Source organism: Canis aureus, chromosome 12 (assembly GCF_053574225.1).
Source record: "Canis aureus isolate CA01 chromosome 12, VMU_Caureus_v.1.0, whole genome shotgun sequence".
Lineage (NCBI taxonomy): Eukaryota > Metazoa > Chordata > Mammalia > Carnivora > Canidae > Canis > Canis aureus.
The window spans coordinates 25586117-25602846 of record NC_135622.1 but is presented as its reverse complement, the minus strand read 5'-3'; the positions used below and the strand labels follow the sequence as shown (position 1 = coordinate 25602846).

The window sequence follows — 16730 nt, the reverse complement described above, 5'->3', positions numbered from 1 at the left end:
CACTGCCATGGGGCAAGCCTTTGCAAAGTTAACCGAGGTCAATTTGTTCAGGCTCCCATCTTTTTTCACATTTTTGTTTGCCGGGCTGGTTAGCATTTTATGCAACTGATTTAAAATTTCCCTTTCTTTTTCTTGCCTGCGAATAGTGGCAGAAGTAAATGAGAAATAAGACAGAAGGTGCTGAGGATAGATGGGGAGGGAGTGAAACCATTTACCCAGTCATGGTGGATTTGCCACGGCAGAGAGCCTGGCAGGAGATTTAATCATTAGTTTCCCATTAATTTTTGGAATCAGATCCTCCCTGGCACAATGCTGAGGAAGACAAGGGTGATTTTATGTTCAAAAACACTGAGACTGGAAGGGACCTTAGAATCTTCTAGTCCAGCTGTTTTCAAAGAGTTTTAAAGTGGTGGAATCATACTTTAAAGGAAATGTTCACAAAAGCCCATATTCTAAAAATAGATCAAACGAGCTGTTCTGGGCAAAGGATAGCTAGAGGCCCAGAGCAGTTCGAGAATCACCGAGTCTGATACCTGTGATCTAACTTTGTGTGCACACCGAGCAGCGTTTGTACTTGGGAAGCAATCTATGGGTGTCTGCAGTGGCTGTACTTTCCAGCTCCCTTGAGGCCCACTATGCCTCCATTCTGCTGGGTGCCTGCCCCCCTCTTGCTCCAGCAGAAGTCTGCAGCTTCACTCTCATGAGAGGGTAACCAAGTGGATCTGGATAGGGGGCTCAGCAACAGTGGAGTGCGGGTGCAGAATGGAAAAGGAAAGGATCAAGGACTGATCCATTGATTTTTCATCTTAAGGACTCCCAGCCCTTCTTGCCGCTTGGGGCTTAAACACATAAGGAGGCTGACCCCACCCTCCAGGCAAGAGCCTGGAAGACTTCTCTCTGGGGAGTCTGAGCAGCCCAAGGGGAAATATCTAAAGATGTGGCCAGCAACTTGGGTCCCTTGGTATAAAGAGCCAGCCCGGATCCCCTTCCATATGAGCGTACTCCTTCCATGCATGCTGGGCTGATAAGAAAGTGCCATTAAGATGGGGGGAGGGGTGGTACTGTGAGGGAGTAAATTAAAAACTTTAGGTGGAAGGAATGGTATAACAACTGTACAAAGACAGGCTATGGAGAGGTTTTTAAGAGAGGTATGAATAGGACACTGGGCTGGGAGTAGGGCAGGCAGGGGTGAGGAAAAAGTAGATGAGATTCAAAAGGTGGCTGGGCCTAGCAGGTGCCAGAGAAAGGCACCAAGGTGAGCGCAGGAACAATGGGCTAATATCCAAGGTCAAAGGCCTCTTTCAGAGCTCTGTACCCTGAACAGGCTGTGCCAGCCCAGGGCAGGGTGGAGAGAGGGTGCACTTGGCTCTGGGTCTGTGCTGGCAGCTGCCCTGGGGACTGGGTAGAGGACAGCCACCAGGGCCAGTCTTAAAGGATGGAAGTGACTTCAGTAGATAATGAGGAGCCTGGATGAGAGTTGGGAAATAGGGTGATGTCTAGAATCGAGTCAGACTGAAGGAAGAATGAATTTGTGAGCCAAATTCAAATTTGTGAGAGACGATGGGGGGCTGTGCCAAAGTCAACCCCAGAAAGTCTCAGATGAAACTGAGACGTGTTCACAAGAGGAGGAGGAGGAGGAGATGGGAGCCCTGAGGACAGAAATCGCTGGCAGGGAAGTGGAGCCCTTTGGATGGGATACAAGAACTCCGATGGAATGCAGGAGGAAGTGTGGAGCAAGAGAGAAATCCGAATGAAGACAAACACCTGTACGGGGGCAGGGGCCTTCAAATGTTCCGAAACTTTCTGGCGGTCTTCTCTCCCTTAACCAGTGTGATGTGGGAATGCAGGGAAGAGTTCTTTCCCTTTCCCAATGCTGCAGTGGGCTCAGCTGAGAACAGTCTCATGGACCCACCAGCCAGGTACCGATCCAGTGACAAATGAAGGAAGTTTGTGAAGTTGGGTTTCCCGGGCATTCTTCCCTCAGCCTTCTGCACAGACTTCGTACATAACACTGCACTGACGTAGATAACAATGTCCATCCTTTCACAAGGAGAGTTGGTGATGTGGGCAGAGTCTCCAGTGAAGGAAGCAGGACCTTCTGCTCAGAAGACGCCCTCCCTCAGCATGCCTGCGTACCTAGGTTTCATTCCTTACTCTTTTCTCTGAATGCAGGCATGGAATATCTTGGTTACAAGTGCAAATAATTGTCTGGGAAGAGAAACTGAAAGTTCATTACTAACCATTCACACTTTGGTTCACTTCACAGGGCCCCAAGGAAAGAAGAGTTTCCAGGATAAATAATAATAAACGCGAATCACACTTCTGAGTAAATTAAAGAGTTTTACACTCATTGTCTTGATGCTCAAAGTAACACTTAGGGCCTTACAGGATGATGATCCCCCTCTTACAGCTGAGGGAATCAAGACCCAGAGAGGGTAAGGGACTTGCCCAAGAATACACAGGCAGTTGTTGGCAGAAGTGACACTTGCACCCAGGGCTCCTAAAATCCAGTTTGGTGCCTTTCCTCGGTGTACATGGTGGGGAGGGGGCTGTGATGGGCCAGGTGTGGGGCGGTATTACAAGATAATGTGCAGTGGGGAGGGTATCCAGAGGACTTGAGAGAGAACAGGAGTCGGGGAGCTCCTTTGTGTATACCACCACTGGCTAGGGTTGAGGCCACAGTCAGGGTCCCCTTAATTCTACCCATTGTCAAAGCCTCTTCCCACAGCTCTGGGTGAGACAGAGCAAAGAGGAGGAGAGAATACTGGACAATAAGCCCCAGGCCACCCATCAATCCCAAACAAAGTGCCCCATCCTAATTCTTTGCTTCCCCGGGGGAGCCTGCCCTGGAGAGCCAGCCCTACTATTAGTAAAACCTCCAGATTTCCCAAGAGGTATGATCGCTGGGTTAAGAGCTCGGCATTTTTGGAGCACCTTGTTCTGACAGCATGTAGCCACCCTAGGTCACAGTCCAAGGTCTCTGAGGTGCTCAGAGCTGGGAATTGACTTACCTGTGGGTGAGCTCATGGTCAGCAGTAAACATGGAGGCCCTTCTTGGTATAGTGGCTAGATGTTCTCTACAACAGACTTAACTCCCAAGCCCAGGCGCCAGACAGATGCTCACAGGAACTATGTCTGAAAGAAAAAGGACATGGTCATCACTCTGCATTCGAATGCCTAGATCCCAGATAAGCTGCCCCTTGAGGCCAAAGTTAGCCTTCCCCAAAGCCCCCATGGGAGATCTATTCACAGAGGAAAAATTCAGGAGAACTGATAATTTATAATTCACAGGGGGTTTAACCCAACCTCAGACATGGATATCATCAAGACCTCCTTTATATTCAAAGCCAAAGTGCTCTTTGGAGCTGGGCTTCTTCAGAAATTCAAAAAGCACTCTGAAGTCCTCCCTTCCATTCCTTTTCATGAATACAGGGCATGCACACTCACTCAGCAGTGTAGAGCTCCAATGTGGCTCATCTAAGGATCTCAGCTGGAGGAATCATGAACCATAATGAAACTAGATGATCACTCCTTCACTCTTTTCTAGCAGGGGAAGAAGAAGGTTGGGAAGAAGCAGCCCTGACCCCACCCTCAACTCAGACCATGTCTCTAACATACTACCTTAAAATAAATAATTGTTAAAAATTAGTAGGCTAGGAATTCATCTGTGACCCCTTAGAACATCTTTTGTGTTTTAATGTTCTTATTGGTCTAATTAATGCAATTTAATTCAACATAGCATTGTGAAGGGTTTGAGTCAGGCTTAAGGGTGGGTGCTGATCATACAAAGAGGTTCAGCATGATCATTCAGAGAAGGGATCACAGTGTAGTTGGGGAAACACACACAACTTGTTACCACTTGGGCCAATGCTAAGGTAGGGCTATGGGAGAACAGAGAAGGCAATGATTATTTCTGGACAAAGGAGAGAAGTTTACAGAGCAGGCTCATAGAGGAAGAGATGTTTGGCCAGGACTTTGGGCCTTTCCTGGGAAGGATTCATGGTCAAAGGAAGTGCAAGGGTGTCTGAATAAAGGTACGGGCTCTACAGGGGCTGATGCATGCAATATGTCAGTATTAGGTTTGGGGGAGGGCAGAAATAAGCAAGCTGAGATCCAGGTAGATCTGGGGCCCAGTTAAAAAAAAAGATTAGGACATGGAAGAGAGGTTAAGAGAGGGTAAGAGAGAGGATTAGAAAGAGGACTTGCAATATTGAACTCTCGGACACTATTATCAGAACTGGCCAGGTTCTCCCCTGAGGAATAGCATCCATCTTGAGAAATGCACCAGGGAGACCATTCCTAGCTCTGGCACTCACAGTAGGTGGACCTTGGATAAGTGAATTCCTCTTGGGTCTCAGCTAGCACCTACACAGAACAAGGCATGCATGCATACCATTGGCAGTGTTTAGTATCACATCTCTCCTAGCAGGAAACAGATGGCCCCATGAAAGGGGAAGTTGAAGAAGGCTTAGTAAGGGATTGTTTATAAAGAGATGGGCATAAAAGGGAACCAAGAAAGGATAAAATGCCAGGGACTTACAACATCTGGAGAGGCAAGGCAATAAAACTAGTCACTGTGAGAGGGGGCTTCCTGACCAGCCTCACAGCCTTTGATAGAGAATGGAACCAACTGCCATCTGGGGTAGGGAGACATACTCTGACCTCTAGCTACCCCTCTGTGCCTCTCAGCTAGACACAGACAAAGGCAAGGTGGATTTTTATTTTTTTAGTTTTAATTAAATTTAGTTATTTGAAAGAGACAGAGAGAACACAAGTAGGGGGAGGGGCAGAGGCAGAGGGAGAAGGACAAGCAGACTCCCAAATGAGGAGAGAACTCTGAGATCTTGACCTGGATTGGGTCTTCAAATGTTAAAAGTTCAACAGCTGAAAGAAAAATATTAAATGATAGTCTGGGTGGTACAGAATATGGCAAAAATCACAAAGATGGCCTTTGTAAAACTGAAGTCTGGGAAATTCTGGGCTGGGTGATAGAGAGGATCGTTTCTACTTCTGACTTTTTTTTTTTTTTTTTGAGGTTTTAAGTGTCTACATGTAGCTATACTGAGTGCAGGGAAAATGCTGGGAACGGTCATGGGGCATTTTCAAATCATTTTAGTTCAGTAAAATGTTATAATCATGAGTAATTACGGTGAGAAAACTACAAGACTCCCCATCATTCCACTACTTTCTTAAGATTGCTCTTCCCCTTCTTGGAGCTTAAAAAAAAAAACCACAGAAAGCCAAAGCCACCAACAGACATGAGCAAGAACATTCACGGCAGTCCTGTTTGTTAGAGTCTCCAACTTGAAAAACAACCCAAATGTCCATCAAGGGGATTTTTAAAATTGTGGTATGCCCATATTATGCAATAATGAAAATGTACAAATTGAAGCTACATGCAGCAACATATGAAACTCCCAAATGCAATGTGAGCAAAAGGAACCAGACACAAAGAGTCCACATCGTAGGATTTCTTTTATGTAAAGTTTGAAAACAGGCTAAATAAAACTAAGGAGTGGTAGTTAGAAGAGTAGCTACCATCATAGGAGGAAGGTGAGGGTGGTGACCAGATGGAGCCACAAGGCAGGCTTTGGGAAGATGGTCAATGTTTTGTTTCTTGATGTGTTTTCAACATGGTATGTTCATTTAGAGATAATTTATTGAGCTATGCATTTAGGGTTCTGGAACTTTTTGGTAGGTATCTTGCACTTCATTAAAAATATTATTTTAAATGTATATAAAATGGAAGAGCTATGATTTTTCCTCGTTGACTCTAGGAAAATAGTCACAAAGGATGAGTGCTCCTCTGGGATTAGCAGAGATGGTGACATGTTTCTGGTGATCCAAGGCTTGGTCACTTCTCCCATTTCTACCAACACTCCTCTCCTACCTCCCTTCAATTTCCATTCTTGGTAGAGCTCCTTCCATCTACAAACATTTCACAGATGCCCATGGGATTGGCACAATAGTTCCAATTGTTTCCTAAATCTTGCTATGCCTGGTTGACCAGAGGACTGACATTACTCACCTTTGGAGTTTCCCTCCTCCCCCCAGATGATGGTAGAAAAACTCTAGACCTTATACAGTACCAGGAAAATAGGTCGGGGGCCTCCTCCCTCATTGTTACCATTTACCTCTATGTCTGGTTCTGGACATCCACTGCTCCAGAGCCCACAGAGATGCCCTCATCACACACAGGCCAGCATTGGTCTTGACCACAGGACCTCCAACTTCCTGCCCGGCTGTGGCATTTAGTGGTCAGTACCTGGCCATCTTCAGGCATTGCTATAGAAGGTTCTTCACCTTCTAGGGCATTTTAGGGGAATTGGGCATAGGTGTCAGCTTCTTTAGGAGGCCATCTACTAGAGGCTGGGCAAGGGAAACCCAAATCCCTAGGATACTGCAATCTTGAGAGGGTGAAAGGAGAAAACAATTTCTCCAGTTCTTCAAGAATGAGAGACTTGGAGGAGGGAGAAGAAGGGAGCTAATTTCTCGCCAGGTTGTCTGCCCCACCCTCTGAAAGCCAGGCAATGTGCTGTATCTTGTGGCATGTTCAGAGAAGATAAGGCCACCACTATTATCTCAAACCCAGCCTCCTTACCTCACTGGTGCCACCTGCTTGATCCTACTCCAGACATCCCATGTTATCCTTTTTTAATTAAAAAAAACTCAATTATCTTCCTTCTGCCAGGAGGATAAAGCCCAAACGCCTTTGGCTGGTAAACCTTTCAAATTCTGGTCCCAATCTAATTTCCCATTGCTCCCCTACATGTGTTTTTCTTCCCAATCTTCAGGTGCTCATGAATGATTTTCATGGTGTTAGGCATTCAGCTGGTTGTTTTCTCAGAACCAAGTTTCACTTGTTAACTCTTTCACTTGTGCCTTTGATGTATAGTCTACTTCTGGCATCTCATACCTTCCAAGATCATTTTCCTTCTCTCTAACGTATATTTCTTAGAAGTTCCATTACTTAGGGTATGTCCATCCATCAATTTTTGTTGTCAGAAAATGCTTTTATTTTGCCCTTGATCTTGCAAGATGGCTTGCTTGCTTATTTATTTGTTTGTTTGTTTATTTATTTATTTATTTATAAAGATGTATTTATTTTAGAGAGAGAGAGAGAGCACACATGGGCACAAGTGAGCATGAGGTGATAGGGAGGAAGACGGAGAGAGAATCCCAAGCAGACTCCTGGCTGGGTGCAGAGGCAGACCGGGGGTGCAGGGCTCAATTCCAGAACACTGAGATCATGAGCTGAGCCAAAATCAAGAATTGAATGCTCAACCGAGCCATCCAGGCACCCCAACTTCCTTATTTATATATTTCTAAGTGAAGTTACTCTCTCCCAGAATTTGCAAATGTTATTCCCCTCTTTTGGCAACTTTCAGCATAATTGCTATTTCTCTGTAAAGAGTCTATCTTTTCTCTCTGATTACTTAAGATTTTCTTTTTGTCTCCAGTGTTCTGCAATTTCACTGTAATGTGTCTCAGATTCCTGTGAATTTTCCTGCTTATGATTTTTTGGGGTTCCTGAACTTGAGCACTGTGTTTTTCACCAATTCAGGAATTTTTATTTTTATTTTTATTTATTTATTTTTTTTTTATTTACTTGTGATAGGCGCACAGTGAGAGAGAGAGAGGCAGAGACACAGGCAGAGGGAGAAGCAGGCTCCATGCACCAGGAGCCCGACATGGGATTCGATCCTGGGTCTCCAGGATCGTGCCCTGGGCCAAAGGCAGGCGCCAAACCGCTGCGCCACCCAGGGATCCTCAATTCAGGAATTTTTAGAAGTCATTATTTCTTCAGTGGTTGTGTCTATACTACCTCCTATTTTTTTTTTTTCTTTCTGGAAATCTGATTAGGTCCCTGTTAGAACTTTGACTTATCATTCTATCCTCTAGTCTCTTAATCTTATTTATTTTTTTTCTATAACTTTTTTCTCTTGGTGCTGCATTTTGCATAATTTCTTTTTATCTATCAATTCACTCATTATATCTTTACCTCTCTTCTATTTTGTAACCTGTTTACTGAGTTACTATCAATCATTTCCTGCTTCTTCTATTTCTTAGTCATACTTTCAAACCTTCTTTTATTTCTGTAAACATTGAACAAACTTATTTGGTATTTTAAGTCTTCAAATTCTACTCTCTATAAGTTTTGTGGGTCTGAGTCCTCATTTTATTTTTTCTGCTGACTTATGGATAGTGGCTTGTTTCTACATGTATTGTGGTATTTTAAATTGTAAATTCATTTCATTCATCAAATACTGAAAAATCACCATAATATGGTATCACAAAAAGAAACTGATAATTCTCCAGCAACTGAACTCAAAGTCTTGGAATATTGCAATCTAACTGCTAAAGAATTCAAAATAGCTAATTTGAAGAAATTCAATGAACTATAAGAAAACTCAGAGAGGTAATTCAACAAACTCAGGAATAAAATTAATGAACAGAAGGAGTTCTTTACCAAACAGATTGAAATTATGAAAAAAGAATCAAACAGAATTTCTGGAACTGAAGAACTCAATGAAAGAGACAAAGAAAGAATGCATTAGAAACCATATACAAAATACAAACTCAAATTCCTTGGAACTTGGTGGGAATTGTCTTAGGCTTAGGCTTAGGCTCAGGTCTAAGATAGAGGTGTTTTGCTGCTTAGAGGTGCCAAAGAGAACTATCAGCCTATTATCATTTTAAAAGGTTTTTGATCATTAAGGTAGTATGAATTTCAGCTCCAAACTTGCATAAGGATAGACTTTTTTATTAGAAATTCTAAGGGGAAACTTTTGTTTTTCTTTTGGTTCCATTCTGAACTAAAATTGGGTATCTTAAGGCAAGTGATGATCTATGGCATGTATGCCACTGTTTCCCTTGGGGAGCAAGATCTGACAACATTTGCTAAGATTTCTATCTTTTGAAGGTTCTGGGCATTCACCAATCTCCTCTCACATCCCGCTTCAGTCTAACTTTGTCGCGTAGCCCATTTGGCCAGAATTAACAGGGGCTCCAAGGCAAAGTCTGGCTCTTGCTCACTTCTCTGGGTTTGCATTTCCTCATTGTTTCTGCCTCTGAGGGATTTCCTTCCATCCTGCCAGCTCAGCCTTGCTGTAAAAACAGGCTTTTAATAGTTTCCCCAGCATCTTAGGGATTTTTGACTTGGCAGATTTCTCCAGAATCTCTTCTTCCACGTTGTTGGAAACATGGCACTCACTTTTCTATTCTTTCCCAGCAGTCTCTCAGAATTCTTGCTCACCCTGTATATCCTCTTCCTAGATTGATCTTCATCTTCATCATTTGCTAAATCTTACTGTGGTAGGCAGAATTCTAAGATGGTTCCCCAAATCTCTAGGCTCTGGTAGATGCACACTTTCTCCTAGTTATTCGGCTGAATGCTGATCTAAGGCTGCTGTGAAGAGATTTTGCAGATACAACTATGTCCTAAATCAGCTGATCTTAAAATAAGGATATTATCTGGGTGTGAGTCTGACTTAATCACACAAGATTTTTATTTATTTATTTATTTATTTATTTAAATATTTTATTTATTCATGAGAGACACAGAAAGAGGCAGAGACAGGCAGAGGGAGAAGCAGGCTCCATGCAGAGATCCTGATGTGGGACTCGATCCCAGGACCCCGGGGTCACGCCCTGAGCCAAAGGCAGATGCTCAAACCCTGAGCCACCCAGGCGTCCCACACACAAGATTTTTAAAAGCAGAAAGTTTTGGGGGTGCCTGGATGGCTCTGTGGTTAAGCGGCCTTTGGCTTAGGTCATGATCTTAGAGTCCTGGGGTCAAGCCCTGAGTTGCCTGAGTGGACTTCTGGCTTCCCTGCTCAGCAAGGAGTCCACTCCCTCTCCCTCTGCCCTTCTCCCCTTTTGTGCTCTAGCGCTCTCTCTCTCTCTCTCTCTCTCTCTCTCAAATGAATAGATTAAAAAAAAAAGTCTTAGAAGCAGAAAGTTTTGTCCAATTGGTAGTAGAAGAAAAAGCCATATAGCTGTGGGCTCTAGCTGGCCTGGAAGAAAGCAAACACCTATGTTGTGAACTTTATATGGGGCCACATGGCAAGAACCCTTGGGCAGCCTCTAGGAGCAGAGGGTGGTCCTTGGCCAACAGTTTGCAAAAAAATTCCCCCCAGGACTTCAGCCCTGCAAGGAAATAAATTCTGCCGAAACCTGGTGAGCTTGAGTGAGCACCCTGATCTCACTTGAGAACTGCAGTCCTGGCTAATACTTTGATTTCCATCACGTGAGACCCTGGGCAGAGAATTCGGTTACACTGGACCTGGACTTAAACTGTGAAACAGTAAATGTGTACTGTTTTAATCTGCTAAATGTGTGGTGATTTTTTACGCAGCAATAGCAAACTAATTCAGCCCCAAACTCATATACCTACCAATATACCCACCTTACCTACCCTTCACAGCCAGATTCAATTGTCCTTGAGCAGCCCTAAGGCAGTTCCAGCCTTGCCTCTACTCCCACCCCCACCTCCACGCCATGCTCTCCTGACTTCTTGTGAATAGTCCCTCTGTTGTAGCTCACTGTGCTACTGGTTTTGCTTGTTCATTTGTCTTAAAGTGTCTTTCTCTTGGGATGCCTGGGTGTCTCAGCGGTTGAGCGAGCGGTTGAGCATCTGCCTTCGGCTCAGGGCGTGGTCCCAGGGTCTTGGGATCAAGTCTGGCATCGGGCTCCCTGCATGGAGCCTGCTTCTCCCTCTGCCTGTGTCTCTGCCTCTCTCTCTCTCTCTCTCTGTGTCTCTCATGAATAAATAAATAAAATCTTTTTTTTTAAAGGTGTCTTTCTCTTCAGTTAGACTATCTAACCTTTCGAAAAAGGACTGTGCCTTAGGTGAACTCTGGCGTCTGACAGCCCTGGGTTCCAATCCTGACTTTGCTACTTCCCAGCCATGTGACCTTTGGCAGTTTATCTCATATCCCTGAGTTTCTCCAAAGCCTCCAGACCTTCCCTTAGGTAAGATATGAGCATGAGAAGACCCCACCACAAAGGGATGTTATGAAGATAAGATGAAATCGTTTTTGTAAAGCATTTAGTGTCATACCTGGCACAGGATAGGCTCTTGGCAAATGTTCGTGTGATGAATAAATAGATGCATGAAGGAAGGGTGGAACAAGAGGCTGCAGATGCGCCTGGAAAGGTGGCGCACAAGGGCTAAAAGAATTGAGTCTGTGCCAAACTGTTTCCTCAACCCAGCCGGCCCTCTGTCAACAGACCGCCTTCCTCTGATGTTTCCTTCATTTTACTCCTGCTTTTCCCGCGATTGTTCACAGGAAGCATTCCTAGAAAAACTGGGGATTGATTGATTTCCTTTGTGCTTTAGGGCAGCAGTCCTTCTGTGTTCTGTCGGCTGCAGCTGTGCTCCAGCCCCTGGGGACTGAGGAAGGGAGGGAGGGAAGGCATCTCGGGAGGATGAGGGTGGGAGTCCAGCAGAAGGTGAAGCTCGCCAGGAGAAAAATACACAGATGATACCTGGGTGGGAAACCCGACAGCAAGACGACGGTAGAGGGTGAGGGATGGTTGCCCCCCACTGCCCCCCGCCACCCGCCTTCCACACAGGCTCCTCTTGGCCGATACCACTGCTCTACCGTCCTTTCCTTCTGGCCACCTACAAAATAGTCACACAGCATCACCCCTAACAGCTTCGGAGATGCCAGGCCCTAGGGAAGGCACAGCTTCTGTCTTGGTGTCAGATGAGAGCCATTTGGCAGGCGAAAGGAAACAGGCCATCTGGAAAAGCCTCTGAGACCTCAGTAATTGGAACCAATGACTCCCTTCAGTTTTATTTATTGTAAAAAAACAACATTATAACAACATGAAAGGACATCTCTCACAAAGGAAAAAAAAAAAAGATTACTCATGATCCTACCACCCTAATACCACAACTGTTTTCTTTTTCCAAGCTCTTTTCTCATTTTGGTCACATAGTAGAAGTTTGCATCTCATCTGTATCCCCTTTTTTGATTTCACTTAATGTGATATCTCAAGCTTTTTCTAGTGTTGATCTAATCATCACATTGGTCTCTCTCTCTCTCTCTCAATTGCAAATATTCCAGCCACTTTGATGGAGACATAATTAATGATTCCTTAACCCTTGGGGATTCTTGCTCATCCTCTTGAATCTTTGAGGTTGGCTCTTGGCAAAGCTGTAAATGAAAGGAAGTTTGTTTTCTAGGCCTATCTGCATCTCTTACAGATCTTTTTTCCCTGCTAGCAATTTTAGCCCAAGACGTTTCTTGCTATTCTTGATGCCAGTCTGCCCTCTCAGCCTGTGCTCTTTTGAAGGGCTATTAAAAAAATAATAATATAGTTCTCTTTTTTCCTTAAGACAGCAGTGCATGCTAATGTTGTCCAATATGAGAAATACCTAAAAGCAAAGAAAATAAAAATCTGCTATAACTTTGTTATTCCAGATCATATGCCACTGCTCCTTACTGTTCTCAAAAATAATATTGGCGCTTTTGATCTCACTTGTCTGTGCCAGGTCCCCTTCCTCCCAGTTCTTGCTATGCCTTCCAGCTTCACTTCAGAGGCTAACTTGTGTCCATGATACGATGAAAAAAACTAAATGAATAAACCCTAGAAAGTATACTATCCTGAGGCCTTCAGCCCCTATGTATGTAAAAATATTCACAAACAAAAAAATATACACAGAATGTCAAGGGAGCACCTGAAGTTGGCTAGTTTAACCCACAGTAGACCTCATTGGCTCAGAAAACTGGAGTTTATAGAGGTAGGATGAGCTGCAGGGCTGGTGTGATCTAGTGGCTCAAAAATGTCATAAAGGGAATGGTTTCTTTCTAACTTTTCTCTCTGCTTCACTCAGCCTTATTCTCTTCTAAAGTAAGTTCTTGTAGTCTAAAGTGACTGCCTCTTCAGCAACTTCTGAGGCTACTTACTGCCTGACTCCCGTGTAGCTGGAGATGAGAGCATCTCTCTCTCACCATTCCATAAATCTGAGATTTCCTCTGACCAGATCAGTCTGGTTCCTACGGCTGCTCATGAATCAATCCTAGTGGCAAGGAAGATGGGATGACTCTGGGTGTCTTAGACCAGCAGGTCTCAAGCTCTGGTCTTAGGGCCCTTTACACTCTTAAAAATTACTGAAGATCCCAAAGTATGTTTTTTTTCCAAAGTATCTTTTTAATGGAGGTTTCATCTATTGCTTTTTGCCAAATTAAAAGTTAAATTTATTAAGATTAATAAAATAATTTATAAAAATAATAAAATTACATGTTATAACAAGTAATTGAAAAATAACTATGTTTTAAAAGGTATTAACACGCCCCCCCCCAGTATAACTATGTTTTCCAGAACAAAAAGATGGTGAGAAGAATGGCTTTTTTTCCCTTTATTTTTTTAATTTGCAAGTCTCTTTAAATCTGGTTTAATAGAAGACAGCTGGATTTTCATATCTGCTTCTGTATTCAATCTGCTGCAAATCGTTTTGGTTAAAGTACAGGAAAAAATATGCTTTACATCCATATGTAATTGGAAAAGGGAGGAGTAGTGTAACAGCTTTTAAAGATAATTGTGGATATTCTTTTTTGGTACTATACCAAAACTCTACAAGAGGTCATTTCTTAAAGGCTTGTTGCACAGTAGAATCTGAAACCTTATCTATAAATTTTTCATACTGTTAAATTAAAATCCATTGTCTGCCTCACATTTAAAATTCACCTTTAACTCATGTGTGATTTTGTAACATCATGCATTAGCCATCTGGAAAACCTTGATTCATGGAGTAAATGCAGGTCTTCCTGCAGTTGGCATATCATACATGATCCATTATCCCCAAATCATATTTATTAACATCACCGTCAGTCCCATCAGAAAAGTCCTTAAATATTGAGAAGCTGTCTCATTGTGATATAACTCTTCCAAAATTCTAAATTTCTTTTGAAAGCTGGGATTTTTCATCATTGGCAACAAATAGTCCATTGTTTTCCCTGAAGAGACAGGCTCACTTAATTGATTGATTTTGGTAGAAATATCTACCAAATAACCATGATTTGTCAGTTGCTTCCTCAAGCAAAAATGGCGTTTCATGAAAAAACCTCAAAACAGCTAGTTCAGCTTACGGCTGTGCAAGTGTTTTCCCTCAGACAACTACCATGCTTTAGTTTGTGGCAGAAGGGTTTTATGTGCATTTTCCATTTTGTCATATAAAATATTAAAAAAATTATGTGCTCGACGGTTGAGATTTTAATTTAGTAATATTTATTGCTCCATCAAGAATATTAAGTGAGACTGCATTTTTTTTAATTAAAAAAAAATTTTTAACCATGAGTGTGGTAGTGAAAGATGTTAGTACAGTTCAGTGCCACCACTTTGATTTGTGAAGGCCCCAGTAGTTTTGCACACCTTTACCCTTGCACCGTCAATGAGAAAGATAAATTATGTCTTAGGTAATCATGAATTTTGACTTCAGAGATTCCCTGAAATGTCTTCAGGGACCCCTAGGGGTCCATGGACCATACTTTGAGAACCTCTGACCTAGAACAATCAGAGCTGACTCATAGAGTTAAAAGTGGGGCAAACTTACCTAAACCATATGTTGCCTCACAGTTGGGTGGAGGTTGGGGGCAACCACAATGCCTGTGATCAGAATGACCTAAGTCATGAACATAAGGAACAAAAGAATTACAAAATCATGGTGGCTGTCCCGGATTTACAAATACTTTAGCCACTTTGCTAACAGTTTCCTTCACCACAGGAAAAGCCATCCTGAGCTTTTCTGAGATTCCAGGTAAAGATTTGAGATCTAGTGGCTAATCCTAATTTATGATTTAAGGATCTCTGTCTCAATTCAGAACAGTGGCTGAGGATGGCTCTGCAGCTAGTAAAAGGGCTGTTTTAAGGTAGGGCTTGTTTTGTTGCACAAGTCAGTTTCTCTTGCCACCAAATGTGAATGAGGTGAATGAGGTAGTAGGGGGTGCAGGGTAAGTGTAACATCTGTCCTGTCAGGCTGGGACAGGAGGCAGTTTCAAGCTCCCTTTTTTTTTTTCCCTTTCTTTCTCCCTTTCTCCACCTTACACCCACTTTTCCAAGGCACAGTATTCTGATTCTTATATCAGCCATATTGCTTTTGTGGCATTTTACCAACAAGGAGTATCTGGGAGAAAGGGGAAGAGCAGCTGAGGCAAAGAGAGGTAGAGTATCTGATCAAGCAGGCTGGGCTTGGGCTGGTCTCCAAGAGAGAAGTGGTGAGGTGCTCAGCATTCTCCCTGCAGCTGTCACTGACCTCTCGCAGCTGCTCTGCCTGGCCAGCCTTGGCTGATCCACTGGATTTAGATCTCCCAATGATAGCTTTTCCTCCGATATTTTCAAAATGCTCCTGTGTCCTCACCTTAGATTAACCTGGAAACATTTTTATGGCAACATCCCTTTGGAAAGTATGACGGCAGAGTCCTCCCCTCTCCTTCCTTTCCAAGATTTCCCTCCTGATTTTTGTTACCCAGATAGCACATTTTTTCTGCACCCCTGCCCCCACCAGGGAAGAACACAAACATTTCCAAACCCCCTATGGAGCTGTACGAACCCTGAGCAAACTGTTGCAAAAAAGGAACTGGGTGGCTCAGCGGTTGGGTGTCCAGACGCCTTTGGCTCAGGTCCTGATCCTGGGGTGTTGGGATCGAGTCCCGCATTGGGCTCCCGATTGGGAGCCTGCTTCTCCCTCTGCCTGTCTCTGCCATTCTCTCTGTTGTCTCCCGTGAATAAATTAAAAAAAAAAAAATTTTTTTTTAAAGGAGCGACAAAACTCTCAGTTCATGCAAATATATTTGGCTCCGTGTCTAGGATCCTCCTTTTTAAACTGGAATCAGTATCACAGGCACATGACGGCGATGCTCTGTATCCATTAACCTGAAAGGAGATTCTGAAAGCAGACCAATTTCACTGAGTTCACCGAAGAGTCAACAAGTCCTAAGGCACAGAAATGTTGCGGGCGCATTATACACATTCGGCTGCGTTAAAGAAGTAACATATCAATGCTTTAAACTCCTTTTAATTCTTGAATTTGGAGGTTCACTAATACTTGTGCCTAAAAATATATGACATTTCCTTTCCAGAACCAAGGAAGTTTCCTGAGGAATGGAAACGGGCACTCTAAGTGCAGGTTCTGATCCTTGGTCTGCCACCAAATGCCCCAGTGACTTCTACTTTCCGGGCCTCAATTACCCATCTATGATACCAAGTGGGTAAGCAGCACTATTTCCCTTTTCTCAGACACGTGGAACGGCGTGAGATGTTCTGCAAGTCCCCAGACACTCGGCCAGGCTGCCCTAGTGCGGTTCTCAAGGGTGTCGGGTCCCTGAACCATGATGGGCCCAGGGGCTTGAGCCGGGAAGTGAAGCACGTGACTATGTAAAGCCCCTTCGTCCACGCGATCCACATGTAACAATTCTCTGCGCAAAAGCCTATAACCAGCCCAGATGCCCCCTTATTTCCCTCCACCAGCTAACCACACGCAGACTTGGAGAACGCCGAGCGCCCGACGCCCCGGCTTCTCCCAGGCCACCAGCCCAGCCCGCCACGTCCAGCTGGGGGCGCCCCGCTCTCCCTACCGCTCCGGGTGGAGGGGTTGCGCGTCCTGGGGGCGGGGCCTCCGCGGGACGCCCTCGCGAGCTCCGATTGGTCGCTCCTGTCCACGTGACTGCCGTCCCCGCCCCGCGTCCCTCCTCCGCATCCGCGCGGGGGAGCGGACGGTCCGG

At 44.1% G+C, this 16730-nt stretch overlaps 1 long non-coding RNA gene across 3 annotated transcripts in view; it reads right to left on the bottom strand.

Moving 5' to 3' along the window:
* Nucleotides 1-3543, bottom strand: part of LOC144280781 (uncharacterized) — a 35059-nt gene extending 31516 nt beyond the window's left edge. For all 3 annotated transcript variants that reach the window (XR_013349194.1, XR_013349195.1, XR_013349193.1), the window contains exons 1-2: nt 3448-3543; nt 3012-3135 (exon numbers count right to left, since the gene is read on the bottom strand). This is a non-coding gene — a long non-coding RNA (uncharacterized LOC144280781). The remainder of the gene's footprint in view (nt 1-3011; nt 3136-3447) is intronic.
* Nucleotides 3544-16730: the final 13187 nt, after the last annotated feature.